The sequence below is a fragment of the Mastigoproctus giganteus genome, chromosome 4 (assembly GCF_048544385.1).
Source record: "Mastigoproctus giganteus isolate SK-2022 chromosome 4, ASM4854438v1, whole genome shotgun sequence".
Lineage (NCBI taxonomy): Eukaryota > Metazoa > Arthropoda > Arachnida > Uropygi > Thelyphonidae > Mastigoproctus > Mastigoproctus giganteus.
Window position 1 is genome coordinate 130,403,379 of NC_143578.1, and position 12,585 is coordinate 130,415,963.

The 12,585-nt window shown below is 39.4% G+C and overlaps 1 protein-coding gene across 2 annotated transcripts in view; it reads left to right on the forward strand.

Moving 5' to 3' along the window:
- The window catches only part of LOC150087062 (metalloprotease TIKI2-like), a 354,951-nt gene that overhangs the window by 327,215 nt on the left and 15,151 nt on the right, over window positions 1-12,585 (forward strand). The gene's annotated exons all lie outside the window — the stretch shown is intronic.

Genomic DNA, 12,585 nt, shown 5'->3' on the forward strand with positions numbered 1-12,585 from the left:
TGTGCTTGGAAAGTGCTTCCATGGCCACCGCCGTGCAAATGGGGAGTCCATTGGATGCACCGCACCAGGGCATCGATCTAGGACCCAATCGAGGGAGCCATCAAAGTCTTAACATAAATAAACGAACACCCTTAACCCCTTTTCATCCAAACCTCAAGTACCTTTGCACGGCTCTGTCCATGCCCTTCATTTTAACTCATAAATGAAGCGAATATATGCATATTCTTCAGTCCTTAACACGTTGCTATTCTTGATGCTTCACTATGGTGCCTCTACCATCCTTGCTTCTGTCCTTTTCTGCAGAAGACATCCTTGTAAATTTCAGAATGCTGTCGTACGTTAGTTCCTTACTTCTTCCTCGCTGGACATCGTTTATAGTATCTGAGTAAACCTGTCATTCTCTTTAATAATTTCTTCTAAAAAGTTGACACCTTTATGTCAATAGATGCTATATTCAAAACATTTGTTTTATCACAAAAAAATTATATCATAAATAATTATTTCAATCTTTATGCAATCGCACTTATAGAAAAAATAAATATCTTCCTTTGGAACAGAGTTCAGGGGTAATTGTCACGCATTTATGCTTTTTTTTTTTTTTAATTTAGAAAACTTGTGGAAATAAGCGATAAACCCACATCCAACTTCTAAGATTATTATTATTATAGTATGATAGATATTATACTAAGTGGAATTAATCTACCGAGCGTGCAGTGAACACGGCTTTCCTTTTGTTATTTATATTTTGCAATTAACGCATTAAGTTAGGTCCCTTGTGACTCGCGCTACACTTGCAATAGCAACCCAACTTAATACGTTAATTGCCTCGTGTAAATAACAACGCGAAAGCAAACCTTACTGCACGCGCACGATAGATTAATTATAATAATTATACAGTTTATCATCGTACTATAACAATAATCTTGAAGCAAAGTGCATGCTCATTGCTTGTTTCACTATGATTTCAAAGGGGGGAAAACTTCAAATATTAGAACATTACAAGCTCTCTCTCTCTTTCTCTCTCAGAAGGAATAGGTCTGTTTTAATCTTCTTTTGAAAACGTGTTAGTATAATTAAATAATGAAAGCAGCATGATTCATTAGAAAAGCGTTTGTTGGAATATATATCGGTGAAGGAGGAAACAAGAGAGTAAATTGTCGTTCTCTCTAGATTTTTGACAGTCTTTCGCAAATTACTTAACGCCATTTTTAATGTGTTGCGTGAAAAGCATTACGTGGGAATATTCGACAGTTTATATTAATTTTAGAAACTTGCGCTAGATGATACAGTTAATTTTGTTCACTGAAAAATTAAAAATGTATTAATTAGGCCTATATTCCTGCACTTAAGTGCATTCAATTTGCAAAACTAATGGGCTTTGCGGGCGTTAGTATTTGTATTATCCGTATCGGACAAGGAAGCCCAGGCTTTTGCTGCCATAGCCAAAAAAAATAATAAAAATTAAATAAACTATCTGTATGATTTCCTCCTGATGTAAGTCCAGCCAACATTGGAATTTCCCCAACCTGTCAGCCTCAAACCGCCTTTCCTGTAGCTTATATGCACTTCATGGAGGCCCTCGTGGGTAGCACAGTTGGTATGATTTCCGTCCTCCCCTGAACCTGATTTCAAATCGCGTCGATAACGGGAGGAATTTTTATGGGTCTTTTTTTTTTTTACAACGTAGCTGAGTTAGTTGGTCTCACGCGAGGGCAAGTGGCCTTAGTCGCCGATGCTCCTAAAACCCAACAAGAACTTCATGGGGAACTTCATATGTGCCTGTATTGTAGCCGTGTATCGGAATTTCAAAGCTACCAAGTAGATTTTGGAGTTGCCATTCGACCAATTTAGGACCTTGCGCTTCTTTGCATTAAAAAACATAGCGGCCATTTTTCTGACCATCCATAAATCTATCTGAATCGTCCTGAAGAACCGCTGCTTGTTCATGATCGCTAACTATTCTCCCGATCTTGATATTATCTGGAAATTTTAACATCACGCGTTGTATTTCTTTGTCAGTGTCATGTATAAAAATCTGAAACAATAGTAATCCCAGTCCCGATCCTTGGGACCCTCCACTTCTTACATCAGCCGACTCTGAAGAGTACCCAACCTTCGGTCCCCTTGCTCTGCAGCCACCCGATGATCCATCTAAGGATCTTAGGTGTGATCCCAACAAGTTGCAACCGAACCACTCATGTAACTGAATAAAATGCTTTATCCTTGTATTCCTTGTCATATCTGAGCAACATCTTAAATAGAAATATTAATGCAGAGTTAGTTTCGCACTGGAATTTAAGGTAAATTGCGTTAAAACATTCAACTTATTTCTCAGAGAATGAATATCCACCAAAACCTCCTTAGTGTTGTATTATACTGTATATAATTGTTTAAATAAACAGCGCACAACCTTCTTCACAAAGCATAACTGACATTCATAATTAACGTCGTTATTGTGAAGTAAATGTGTCACTAAAAGTTAAACCTCATCCAACGTTGAATCTTATCCTTATAAGAGTGTTTACAATTACGATTTATATCCATAAGTATAAAATAAGTTTTATTCCAAAGTGCATTAAATTTACGATCTTTGTTCTGCCTTCTTGATAATAATAATATTCTTCAAAGGAACGATTGAGAACAAAAGTTTCTTTATCTTGCATGCAGATGGGAAATTATGCTCAAGTCGCTCTTAGAGAGGTTCCTTCTTTTGTTTCTAACTTTTGTTAGTAAGAGATTTTCTGTTTGCTGACTTGATTGTTCTGCTGTTGTTTCTTCTTGGGATTCCTCGAAATATTCTTTACATGCACAGTATCGACATGTTTTCTAAACTAGATATGGCTTTAAAGAGATTACTGGGCTGTGTCGCGCAAATGTACCGCCTTTATGTCATCCTTTTCAATTTAGTTCAAAAGAACCAAGACAACATCGGGTAAATAAAATTTCTTTGCCCGACACTAGCAGTAATTGCTTTAGTAGAAACCCATTTCTAATGCATTTCGAACTTAATTTTTATTTCTCAATGGTATCGTTCTTTCATCGGGAAGAGTAATCCGAACTTAATTTGAAAGAGAACCGCCTACTTTTTGAAGTATTTGGAGCGATACCACGCTTGAAAAAACGAAAAATATAGTTGAATCGGGCGCATTTGATTTAAAGTAAATAAATAAATCTCTGTTTCCGAAGATAACCATGCTAAAAGCGAAGTACATATATGAAGGCAAAGTGCCCCTCCACTCCACGACCGGAGAAATGGCCAGGGAATAATTTAAAGAGATTCTGTTTTGATATCTTCTGTTCGGATGCATGTCCGTATATTGCAAGTATTTTATCAGAAAACAGGTTATAGTCGCATTACCTTTAACAGCTTCTGATTAAGCGCATCCAGAGAATATATCTGATAAAAATTAATAATTATTTACACTGAAAGGACGGAATTCATGAGATTCCTGGGCAACACGACACTGTCACCCCTCTCGCTAGTGGACGAACCCACCGTTTGGCAGGTATATAGGTTCACTGCATCCACATAGACGGTAATTCGATGTCAGTATGGATAAACGTCGTGTTAACCGACTTTTAAAGAGGGATGAAAGTGGGTGCCCGACGCATGGACCACTCTATCTCGGAGGTGGTAAGAAATTTCGCTATCCCCGTTCGACAGTATCAAGAGTGTATCGGGAACACGCCATTTCCGGAATAACATCTCCTCGTGAACAGCTGTGGGTGGATGAACGACGTCTGTCTCGCATTGTTTCAGCCAACCAGAGAGCAACAACGGCACAAATCAACGCAGACTTCAACGAGGGAGGTGCCAGAAACGTCTCCACCAAGACGATCATTAGCCGCAATAGGTTATGGAAGCCGCTAATCCATCAGCAGAGTCCCATAGCTAACACCACGACACAGAGCAGAGTCCCATAGCTAACACCACGACACAGAGCTCTACGCCTCACTGAGCGAAAGAACAACGGCACTGGATCATGGAGAATTGGAGCCGGATCTCCTTGTCCGATGAGTTCCGTTTCCAGTTATTTCGAGCGGACGGGAGGGTGCGTATCTGACGGAAACCGCACGAAGCTATGCACCTGTTATGTCAACAAGAACTATTCAGGCTGTGAACGGTCGTAATGGTCTGGGGCGTGTCCAACTGGCACGCGTTGGGACCTCTGGTAGGTCTAGACGCATCTCTGAACGGTCCAGGTTATGAGTTAATCCTTGCAGACCATCTGCATCCCTTAATGGTCATCGTGCACCCACAGGTCAATGTACTCTTCCATCAGGACAATGCACCTACCCACAGCGCCGTGTTGACTAGAACTTGGTTCGAAGAACATTCTGTAGATTTTACCACCATGGAATGGCCTCCGCGTTCATCGGACATGAACCCTGTGGAGCATCTTTGGGATGCTGTGGAAAGGTCCTTTCGAGCTTTGGATCCTCCACCCAGGAAAATATGGACAGCAGTGCATCTAGCATGGATGGAAATACCCGTGGAACGCTTTCGTTAACTAGTGGCCTCAATGCCTCGCCGTGTGACTGCCCTTATCCGGGCGTAAGGTGGGCATACCTGTTACTAGGTAGGTATACCATGATTTCTGTCCACTCAGTGTATATTACATTTGGCTCCGAATTAAATTCCAAAACAAAATGCTTAAATTCGCTTGTGATGAATTTCACTCAATTAATTCTTCATTTCTTCTTTTTCCAGTCTATTTTTTTTAACCCGAAAGTAAACGACATAAGTTCATAATTACTGAATGAATTTTTCAAATATGGTAATGGCTAGTTAATGCAACACATTATCTTGTTGAGATCCCATGCGAAATGACCCTCAGATCATTTCTAAGTGCTGGAGGAATTGTAATAAAATAGAAACCATATCAGAATTTCTCAACCCAGCTGAGAACTTAATTTAGTTTACCTGAGCCGTGAGGAAATCATTCCGTGAAATTCGTTACGAATGCGTAACCCTGCATTCGTAGGCATTCTGCGAGTTTTCTGCCTTCCAGTTTGTTGGTTTTCCCAAAATATGATTTCGTAGTAGAGCCGTGCGAAATTTCGATAAAAGTATATTGCCTGGTAACACTGAAAACAGCCTTAGCATAAATGCAGAAACCGGAGTTTCGCAATGCCACCAGCCAGAGTCATCGCTTGGCTTTTCTTTAGAAAGAACGATCTTCTAAGCACGAAATTCAATATAAACGATCAGCTGCCCTGTCTTGTTATGGGGGCTCATGTTCCCGAAAGTAGGCCAAAAACGTATACGAGATCCTAAGGCTTATTGTATGGACAACTCAAGAACTGTGATTTTTCGTTTCATGAATACTTTCGGAAGTAAAAGAGAATATCAAAAGGAAAAAATGATGTTTATTTTTTCGTTTGAATTCCAATGAGATTTATAATACATTAATAACATTCTTTTTTTCACTTCAAACCCTATATGCGCTTTTCATTTCAATTGAGTCGTTTTGAGCATGTTGTTGAAAATAATGAGGAAATTCCGTTTTGGAAGTAAACGATCATGCCATTCATATTGCATAATAGAACTATAACTGTTCGTGAGTTTACTCTATCCTTCAACATGTATTGGGGCACTAAATGGAAAACATTTGGTATGAAAAAAGAAATTTTTATTATCTAGAATGATCTCTATGTTGTGGAACTAGTTTTTGACATAATAACGCAAAAAAAGTAAAACAAAAAGTAGAGGATCAGATAAAAGGTACAACGAGAATTCTTGAAGGCTAAGGCGAACATTGAGACATCTGGCTGTGGTAGAATATTATGGTAGTATCAATAGGCGAACAAGTTTCAAAAAAGGTATTTAAGGTCGTCTGGTTGCAAGCTGTGAGCACCTCCTGCCTGTATACTGTGTCCCATACAAATCTGTAGAAGCCGACATCAAGGATTTGTGTAGAAAGAAATCTCGAGAACTGGAAGGCACATTTGCTTTGAGAGCAAGTTTTGATCGAATAGCTACTTTTGGATCCATCATTCATTTGTTTCCCAAACATCAGGAGTATTCATATCACTGATGGGCATCTCAGTGATTGTTACCAACTGTGCATTATTAGTTTAGCATTCAACTTCCGATAGCAGTTTTCTTTGATATCGAAAAAGTGTATGATACAATTTGACATATGGTCTTATGGGTAACCTTCCTGTTTTTAGTAAAAACTTCTTTCTCATTGCCGATTTCATGTTCGCTTAGGATCCACACTCTCTCAAGTGTTTTTCCTAGAGGAGGGAGTGCCACAATGATCTGCTCTAAGTGTCATGCTGTTTTCTATCAAAATAAACTTGATCACAGAACAGCTTCCACCAACGGAAAACGATTTTACGATATTTTTCCATCCATGCAATATAATGGTCAGTGAAAAAAAATACTGCAGAGGTATTGATCACCTTACATTTTGATCATTGGCTAATGGTTTCAGATTTTCTTCAGAGAACACAGTTTGTGTACATTTTTGTGGAAAAAACATAATCTTCAATCTGACCGAATTAAGACTCGAGAAAAACAACATCCCAGTGGTAGCAGAAGTAAACTTTCTAAGACTTCTTTTTGACCAGAAGCTGACATTTCTGCAACATAATCGTCAGCTAATGACAAAATGTGCCAAGGGGGGCTTAATATTCTGCTGTCCCTTTCGTCAACTTCGCGAGCTGGAGATCGCTGTACCTTCCTCCTGCTGTACCGGGCTCTTGTCCATTTTAAACTCGATTATTTAAACCCAGATTTAAGCTTCTGCTAGATAGTGCACTTCGATGGCTGGATCCAGTCCACCACCAGGCCATACGCATTGACTCTGGAGCGTTTCGTACGTGTCCTGTCCAAAACCTCTACGTTGAAGCAAATGAGCTATCTTTCTCTTTGGCATAAGCAGTTATCTTTAAGTACGCTTTTAAATTAAAGACCCTGCCCGGTTTACTATACGTGGACACTGGTCTTTGAGCCACGATTCGAAAATCTCTACAACATTCATCGGACTGCCAACCTACCTTTTGCTTCGATTCGAATACTAAAAGTAATCGAAGCAAAGAGCACGGACAAGACGCAAATCAACTAAGGCAGTTTAAGCCTGTAATCAAGCAATGGCAGTCTAGTCTACGTTGGGTTTGAAGATAAGAAGTTGTTCTTGCTTCGCTCCACAATCAAGTTTGTTTTACTGATTTTATTAATCTGTTGAACCGTTTACACTCAGCCCGATTTTAAGTGACATTGGCAATATGTCTGTCGTTTTTAACTTTTTAAAGTCTATTAATTTGTACACACGTATTTGAATTTAACCTTTTATATTTTCGATATGTATTTTGACGTGGTAACCTGTTTAGAGGTTTCCAATTTTTTAAAAATGTTTTTTTTTCTTTATTTTGACTTGGTGCATTTAATGACGCATTGGCAGCCTTAGCTGCCAATGCGTCATTAAACACCAAATAACCAACCAACCTTTGGCTGGTTGTTCGACTGGTATACAGCCATAGTGTGCATAGTATTAGGGTCAGGCGCCACCTGTGGTTTCCCACATCTGCGCCATATGTTCGCTGTGAAGGAATACAGTACTACTGTAAATGCCAGAAAAGTGTTGTGTGTTGTATATGACATATTGCGTTAGGTTCTGTTGTGTGTCCTGGTATTTGGCCGCAGGGCCCCTAGTGGGACTCCACGTTGCCCGCACACACCACTCGGAGGTAGCCAGTCTGCCCATTATTCTCTGGCTTGTCTCCGCCAGGGTCGCCAGAGCTCCCTGGACGGAGACAAAAAAAAAAAAGGTAGAGTCGGGGAAGTACAGAGTGTACGCAAGAAAGGAGGGTATAGCTAGAAATATGGAGGATGTAGGCGAAGGTATCCTCCAGGTTATCAATGGAGCAATAAGCGTCATCAGTTGAAAGGGAAGGGCGATAAATAAGACAGCAAGAGAGCCGTGTGCAAGTTGCCACTGAGGAATGAGGTGGTCCATACGCCAGTTGATCCTATCCAGGTTAAGATCGGTTGGCCAGTTAGGTTAGGATCAGATGTTTGGATTGTTCCCATTTTGTGTTGGCAATAGGGTGCTCCGTCTTGTGAAGAGGGCTTGTGCAAACTTGATAAACTCATAGTAGTAGTTTTCTTCTGTGATGAATAAGTGTTCATTTCCTTGAGGGTTATCTTGTATACGAGTAAACAGGATGCTGCGGAGGTCCTCGTAGTGTTGACAGGTATATACTAGATGGTTACAGTCTTCTATTTTACCACATGCACAGTAGGGGTTGTCAATGATTCCCATGGATGTTAATTTATGGTTTATTGATCCGTGTCCAGTAATGAGGTAGGTGGTATAAAGACCAGGAGAAAACCAAGTTGGAGATTTAGGAAATACGACATTCACATACGGTATAAATTTCTTGGTGATTGGGCCCTTGTCGGTAGCAGTCCCTCTGTCCTGCCAGGTCTGAAGTAGTAGGATGGCAATTTTTTTCTTTTCCTGCCTGATTTCATTCAGGTTATTGATGGAGTGAGCCAGTCACGGTACTCGTGAGACCACAGAATCTTGAACAATTAAACCATGTTGGTTGTTTTCCAGATACTGACACCTGCGAGTCTTGTCGCCACAATTATTCCATGTTCGAAGTCGGAAAGACTGTTTCCGACCCACTCTTCCTCTGGAGCGTTCCGTACATGATCAACAAATGATCGCCACCTATGTGAACTACAATCTTATATCAGCCGTTCTGGACTTTGAGCCTTCGCCAGCATCACAGACCAGTTCATTCTTACACAAGGGGCTGTTACTAAAGGTAGATGGAGAGGGAGACTTATGGATAAGGGCCATTGATACACAGAAAGCACCCAACGACCATAATAAATATAAGTATTAATGAAAGTTGAAAAGAAAAGAGAAATGGGGAGGACAAAAGAGAAAGATGAGACAAGCCAAAGAAAGATATAGAAAAAGTATAAAATATATTGTCGCATATCGCACAGCCCTGGCGTCTTAAGTGTCAACCATCAGAACTGCACGAAAAAATGGGTTAAAGAAAAGTACGTTTTGTTTATACTTTTTCCTTTGTTTTCTGTCCTTTGTCTTTATATATTTCAACCACGTGTTTCTTTTTGACTACGGGCTCCTTATATTAATTTATTTCTCTAGCTGTTCTGTCTATGCATTTTTTTTTATCTCCTCTGTCGTGTCAAGCCTAAAATGCATGCCTGCTTTATATATCTTTCCCTATACCCATTATTTGACTTATATCTAAACTATGTTCTACTCAAAATTTAAATCTTCCTTATTTCCCTTAATTCACTTTATTAATTTTGCTTGGCTGTGGCATGTACTTTGCGTTAGAAACAGGGACACTCTTTTGTCGTTTTTTCCTGTAATTTTGGTGGTTGACCCTTGAGGAGGATTCGCCAGGATTGTGCGATATGCGACAATATATTTTTTTACCTATTTTTATCTTATACATAGTGTAATTTTATTATGCTTTTTTTTCCTTTTTCAATATCTATACTTTTCATTTTTTTCTAAATCTGTACTTTCTCCTTTTGCTTGTATTTCCCGTTGTGCCTTCCCTCCTCCCCAATTCCTTTTTTCTCTTATCAACTTTCATTAACACATAACATATGTATTAACTTTTGTACTCGGCCTCCTTTTTTATTGATGTATATCTCTTTGGTTTTTATACCTTTTGACGAGGCAACCTGTTCGTATGTTTCCTCTAACTTTAAACTGCCTTAATCTTGAACCAGGCAGCTCATTGGTCTGCTTACGTCGTCAGTACGTCATAATACAAAATCTCATTCATCATCCTCGTGTTATTTTGTTGTGGGCTTGAAAAAAAAAAAAAACAAATTTTAAATGCATACATACCGTATATTTTCAAAATATCGTTTAATATTCTGAATTGTTTTATTTTGGGCCAAAAATGTAAGAGGAAAGCGCTATATGAGTCAATAATTCATAATTGGTGCGCTGCCGCCATCTAGTAACGGAGTTTTAAACTAGAAATGTGATCCGTCGGTCTGGAGTCATTTAAGACTGCACAGAAACCTTTTTTCTCCCTTGGCTGTCTTTTCGGCGACTTTCACTTCACAAAATTCACTTTGGACGATATACTGTATTAACTATTGAGAAATATACAATAACCTGAATGTAATTAATCGGATTCTCGTCATGAAGGAAAATTACTCTGTAATAAATAAAAATAATATTAAAACAGTTAATTGTTTCTTATGCGTATTTTTTGTGATGATTCAATAGTTGTCATTAGTTTTTTAGTATCAGGTTTTTGGCCGCATTTGAACGTTTAATGCTTTTACGACATTTATATGTATTACATGAGTCTATATCAATAAAAGATATTGATATGGACTCGTGTAATATATGAGAGCTCGTATCATTAGAATAATTGTTTCTTGTGCTTTATCAGTTTCCTATGGCTACCAGAAAGTGGAAACTATGACCAGACTGGTCTGATTGTTTGTGGATATTTTTTTTTTTTTTTTTTTTTTTTTTTTATGTGGACCCCAAACACGAGAGGTATTAGAACCTATAGTACTTAGTACCGTGCTTGGGTTGGAGATTGAGAAGACGAAAGAAGATATTTGTTGACATTGGACTTGAACTTCTGTAGATTGTAATTTTCAGGAAATACGTATGAAGGAAGGTTGTTCCAGAAAACGGCAGTTGAATGAATAAATGAGGAAGGTGAAAAGTTGGTTCTGTGGGATTGAAGTTGGACAGTAAATGGATGTTGGCTGGTGGCGGCACGTGTCCAGACTGTTTTGAAAGAGAGAGCGGGAATTATAGAAGCCAATTCAGAAGAACAAGTGCTCATGGAAGTATCTGTAGAAGAGGCATGCGGCAGAAACAGTACGTCTATGAGGAAGCGAGTGGAGAGACTCTGTTAGAGATGAATCATTAATTAACCTAACTGACCTCTTCTGAATGGAATCAAGAAGCCTGAGAGAGGTTTTGGGGGCACCACCCCAGATTTGGGAACAATATTCCATGGCAGGGCGGATTTGCGATTTATACAGAGTGAGCAGCTGTTTGGGAGAAAAGTAACGCCGAGAGCGAAAGAGAAAACCAAGTTTTTTAGATGCAGAGGAAGCAATATTGGTAATGTGCTTGTGCCAAGAGAGATTAGAAGTCAGGGTAATCCCCAAAAGAGATATATCCTTTTGCCTAGAAATTGGAGTGTCACTAAAGATAAGCATAGGAGCAGAAGAATCCTTTTTGCGAGATATAAGACAAGACTGAGTTTTAGAAGGGTTGAAATCAACCAAGTTGTCTTTGCCCCACTGGAGAATTACCTGAAGATCGGCATTTAAGGAATTGGTAGCAGATTTTCGAGAAGTTGAAGCTGATTGAGCAGGGCAAGGTTTCTCAAAATGGAAAGTTGAATGCAATGTGCTATCATCGGCAAAACTATGGATAGGATTTCCAGTCAATGGAAGAAGGTCATTGATATACAAGAGGAAAAGAGTGGGGGAAAAGAACTGAACCTTGGGGGACACCGGCATTAGTGGAGAAGTTAGAACACAGAGAGCCATCAACCATCACCCTCAGTGAACGATCAGAGAGAAAACTGGATAACCAATTACTAAAAACAGTTGGCAAACCATAAGATGGAAGCTTGTTTAGAAGACCTTTATGCCAAACACGATCAAAAGCCTTTGAGATGTCAAGAGCAACTACTTGTGTTTCACCGAACCTTTCCATTGAATTAGTCCATAAATGGGTAACATAAGCCAGAATATCACCAGTGGATCGACACTGACGGAATCCATACTGGCGATCGTTGATATACGGAAGGTTTCTAGGTAGTTTAAGAGTTGCCGGTTAATTGATTTCTCCATTACTTTAGAAAGAGTAGAAGTAATTGCCATGGGACGATAATTGGATGGGAGGGATTTGTCACCCTTTTTAGGAACTGGCTGGATATGAGCAAATTTCCAAGCAGAAGGAAAAACACCTTTAGAATAAGAAAGTGAAAAAAGGCGGCAAAGAATAGGAGTAAGTTCAGGAGCACAGGTTTTGAGAACAAGTGGAGAAATACCATCGGGACCTGGAGCTCTCTTAGCATCAAGATTCATCAAAATCCTTCTGATATCCTTTTGACGGAAGACCACAGGAGGCATTGAATGGAGTGTGTTGGGAATGGTGGGAGGTGTTTTACCAAGATCATTAATACATGAGCTGGAAGAAAAATGGGATGCTAGCAGGTCAGCTTTATCCTTGGCTGAAGTGACAACAGAACCATCTGGTTTGGACAGAGGTGGGAGCAGAGATGGGCAAAAGTTGCGGCCAATAGCTTTGGCAAACCATAAGATGGAAGCTTGTGTAAAGCAGAATGCCCGGCTACCATTAGGGCAAGAAGCAAGTTTTCTACTCTTAGCCTGTTCAAACTCTAGTTTGGACTGATTAATAACTGCTTTACAATTGTTGCGAGCTTTGGCGTAGGCTGAAAATAAAACTGAAGAATTAGAAACAAGCCAATTACGATATGCAACATTCTTCTCTTGGACAGCCTTAGCACATTTATTGGAAAACCAAGGTTTAGATAAAGGACGAGATTTTAAAGTGGAGTGTGGGATAA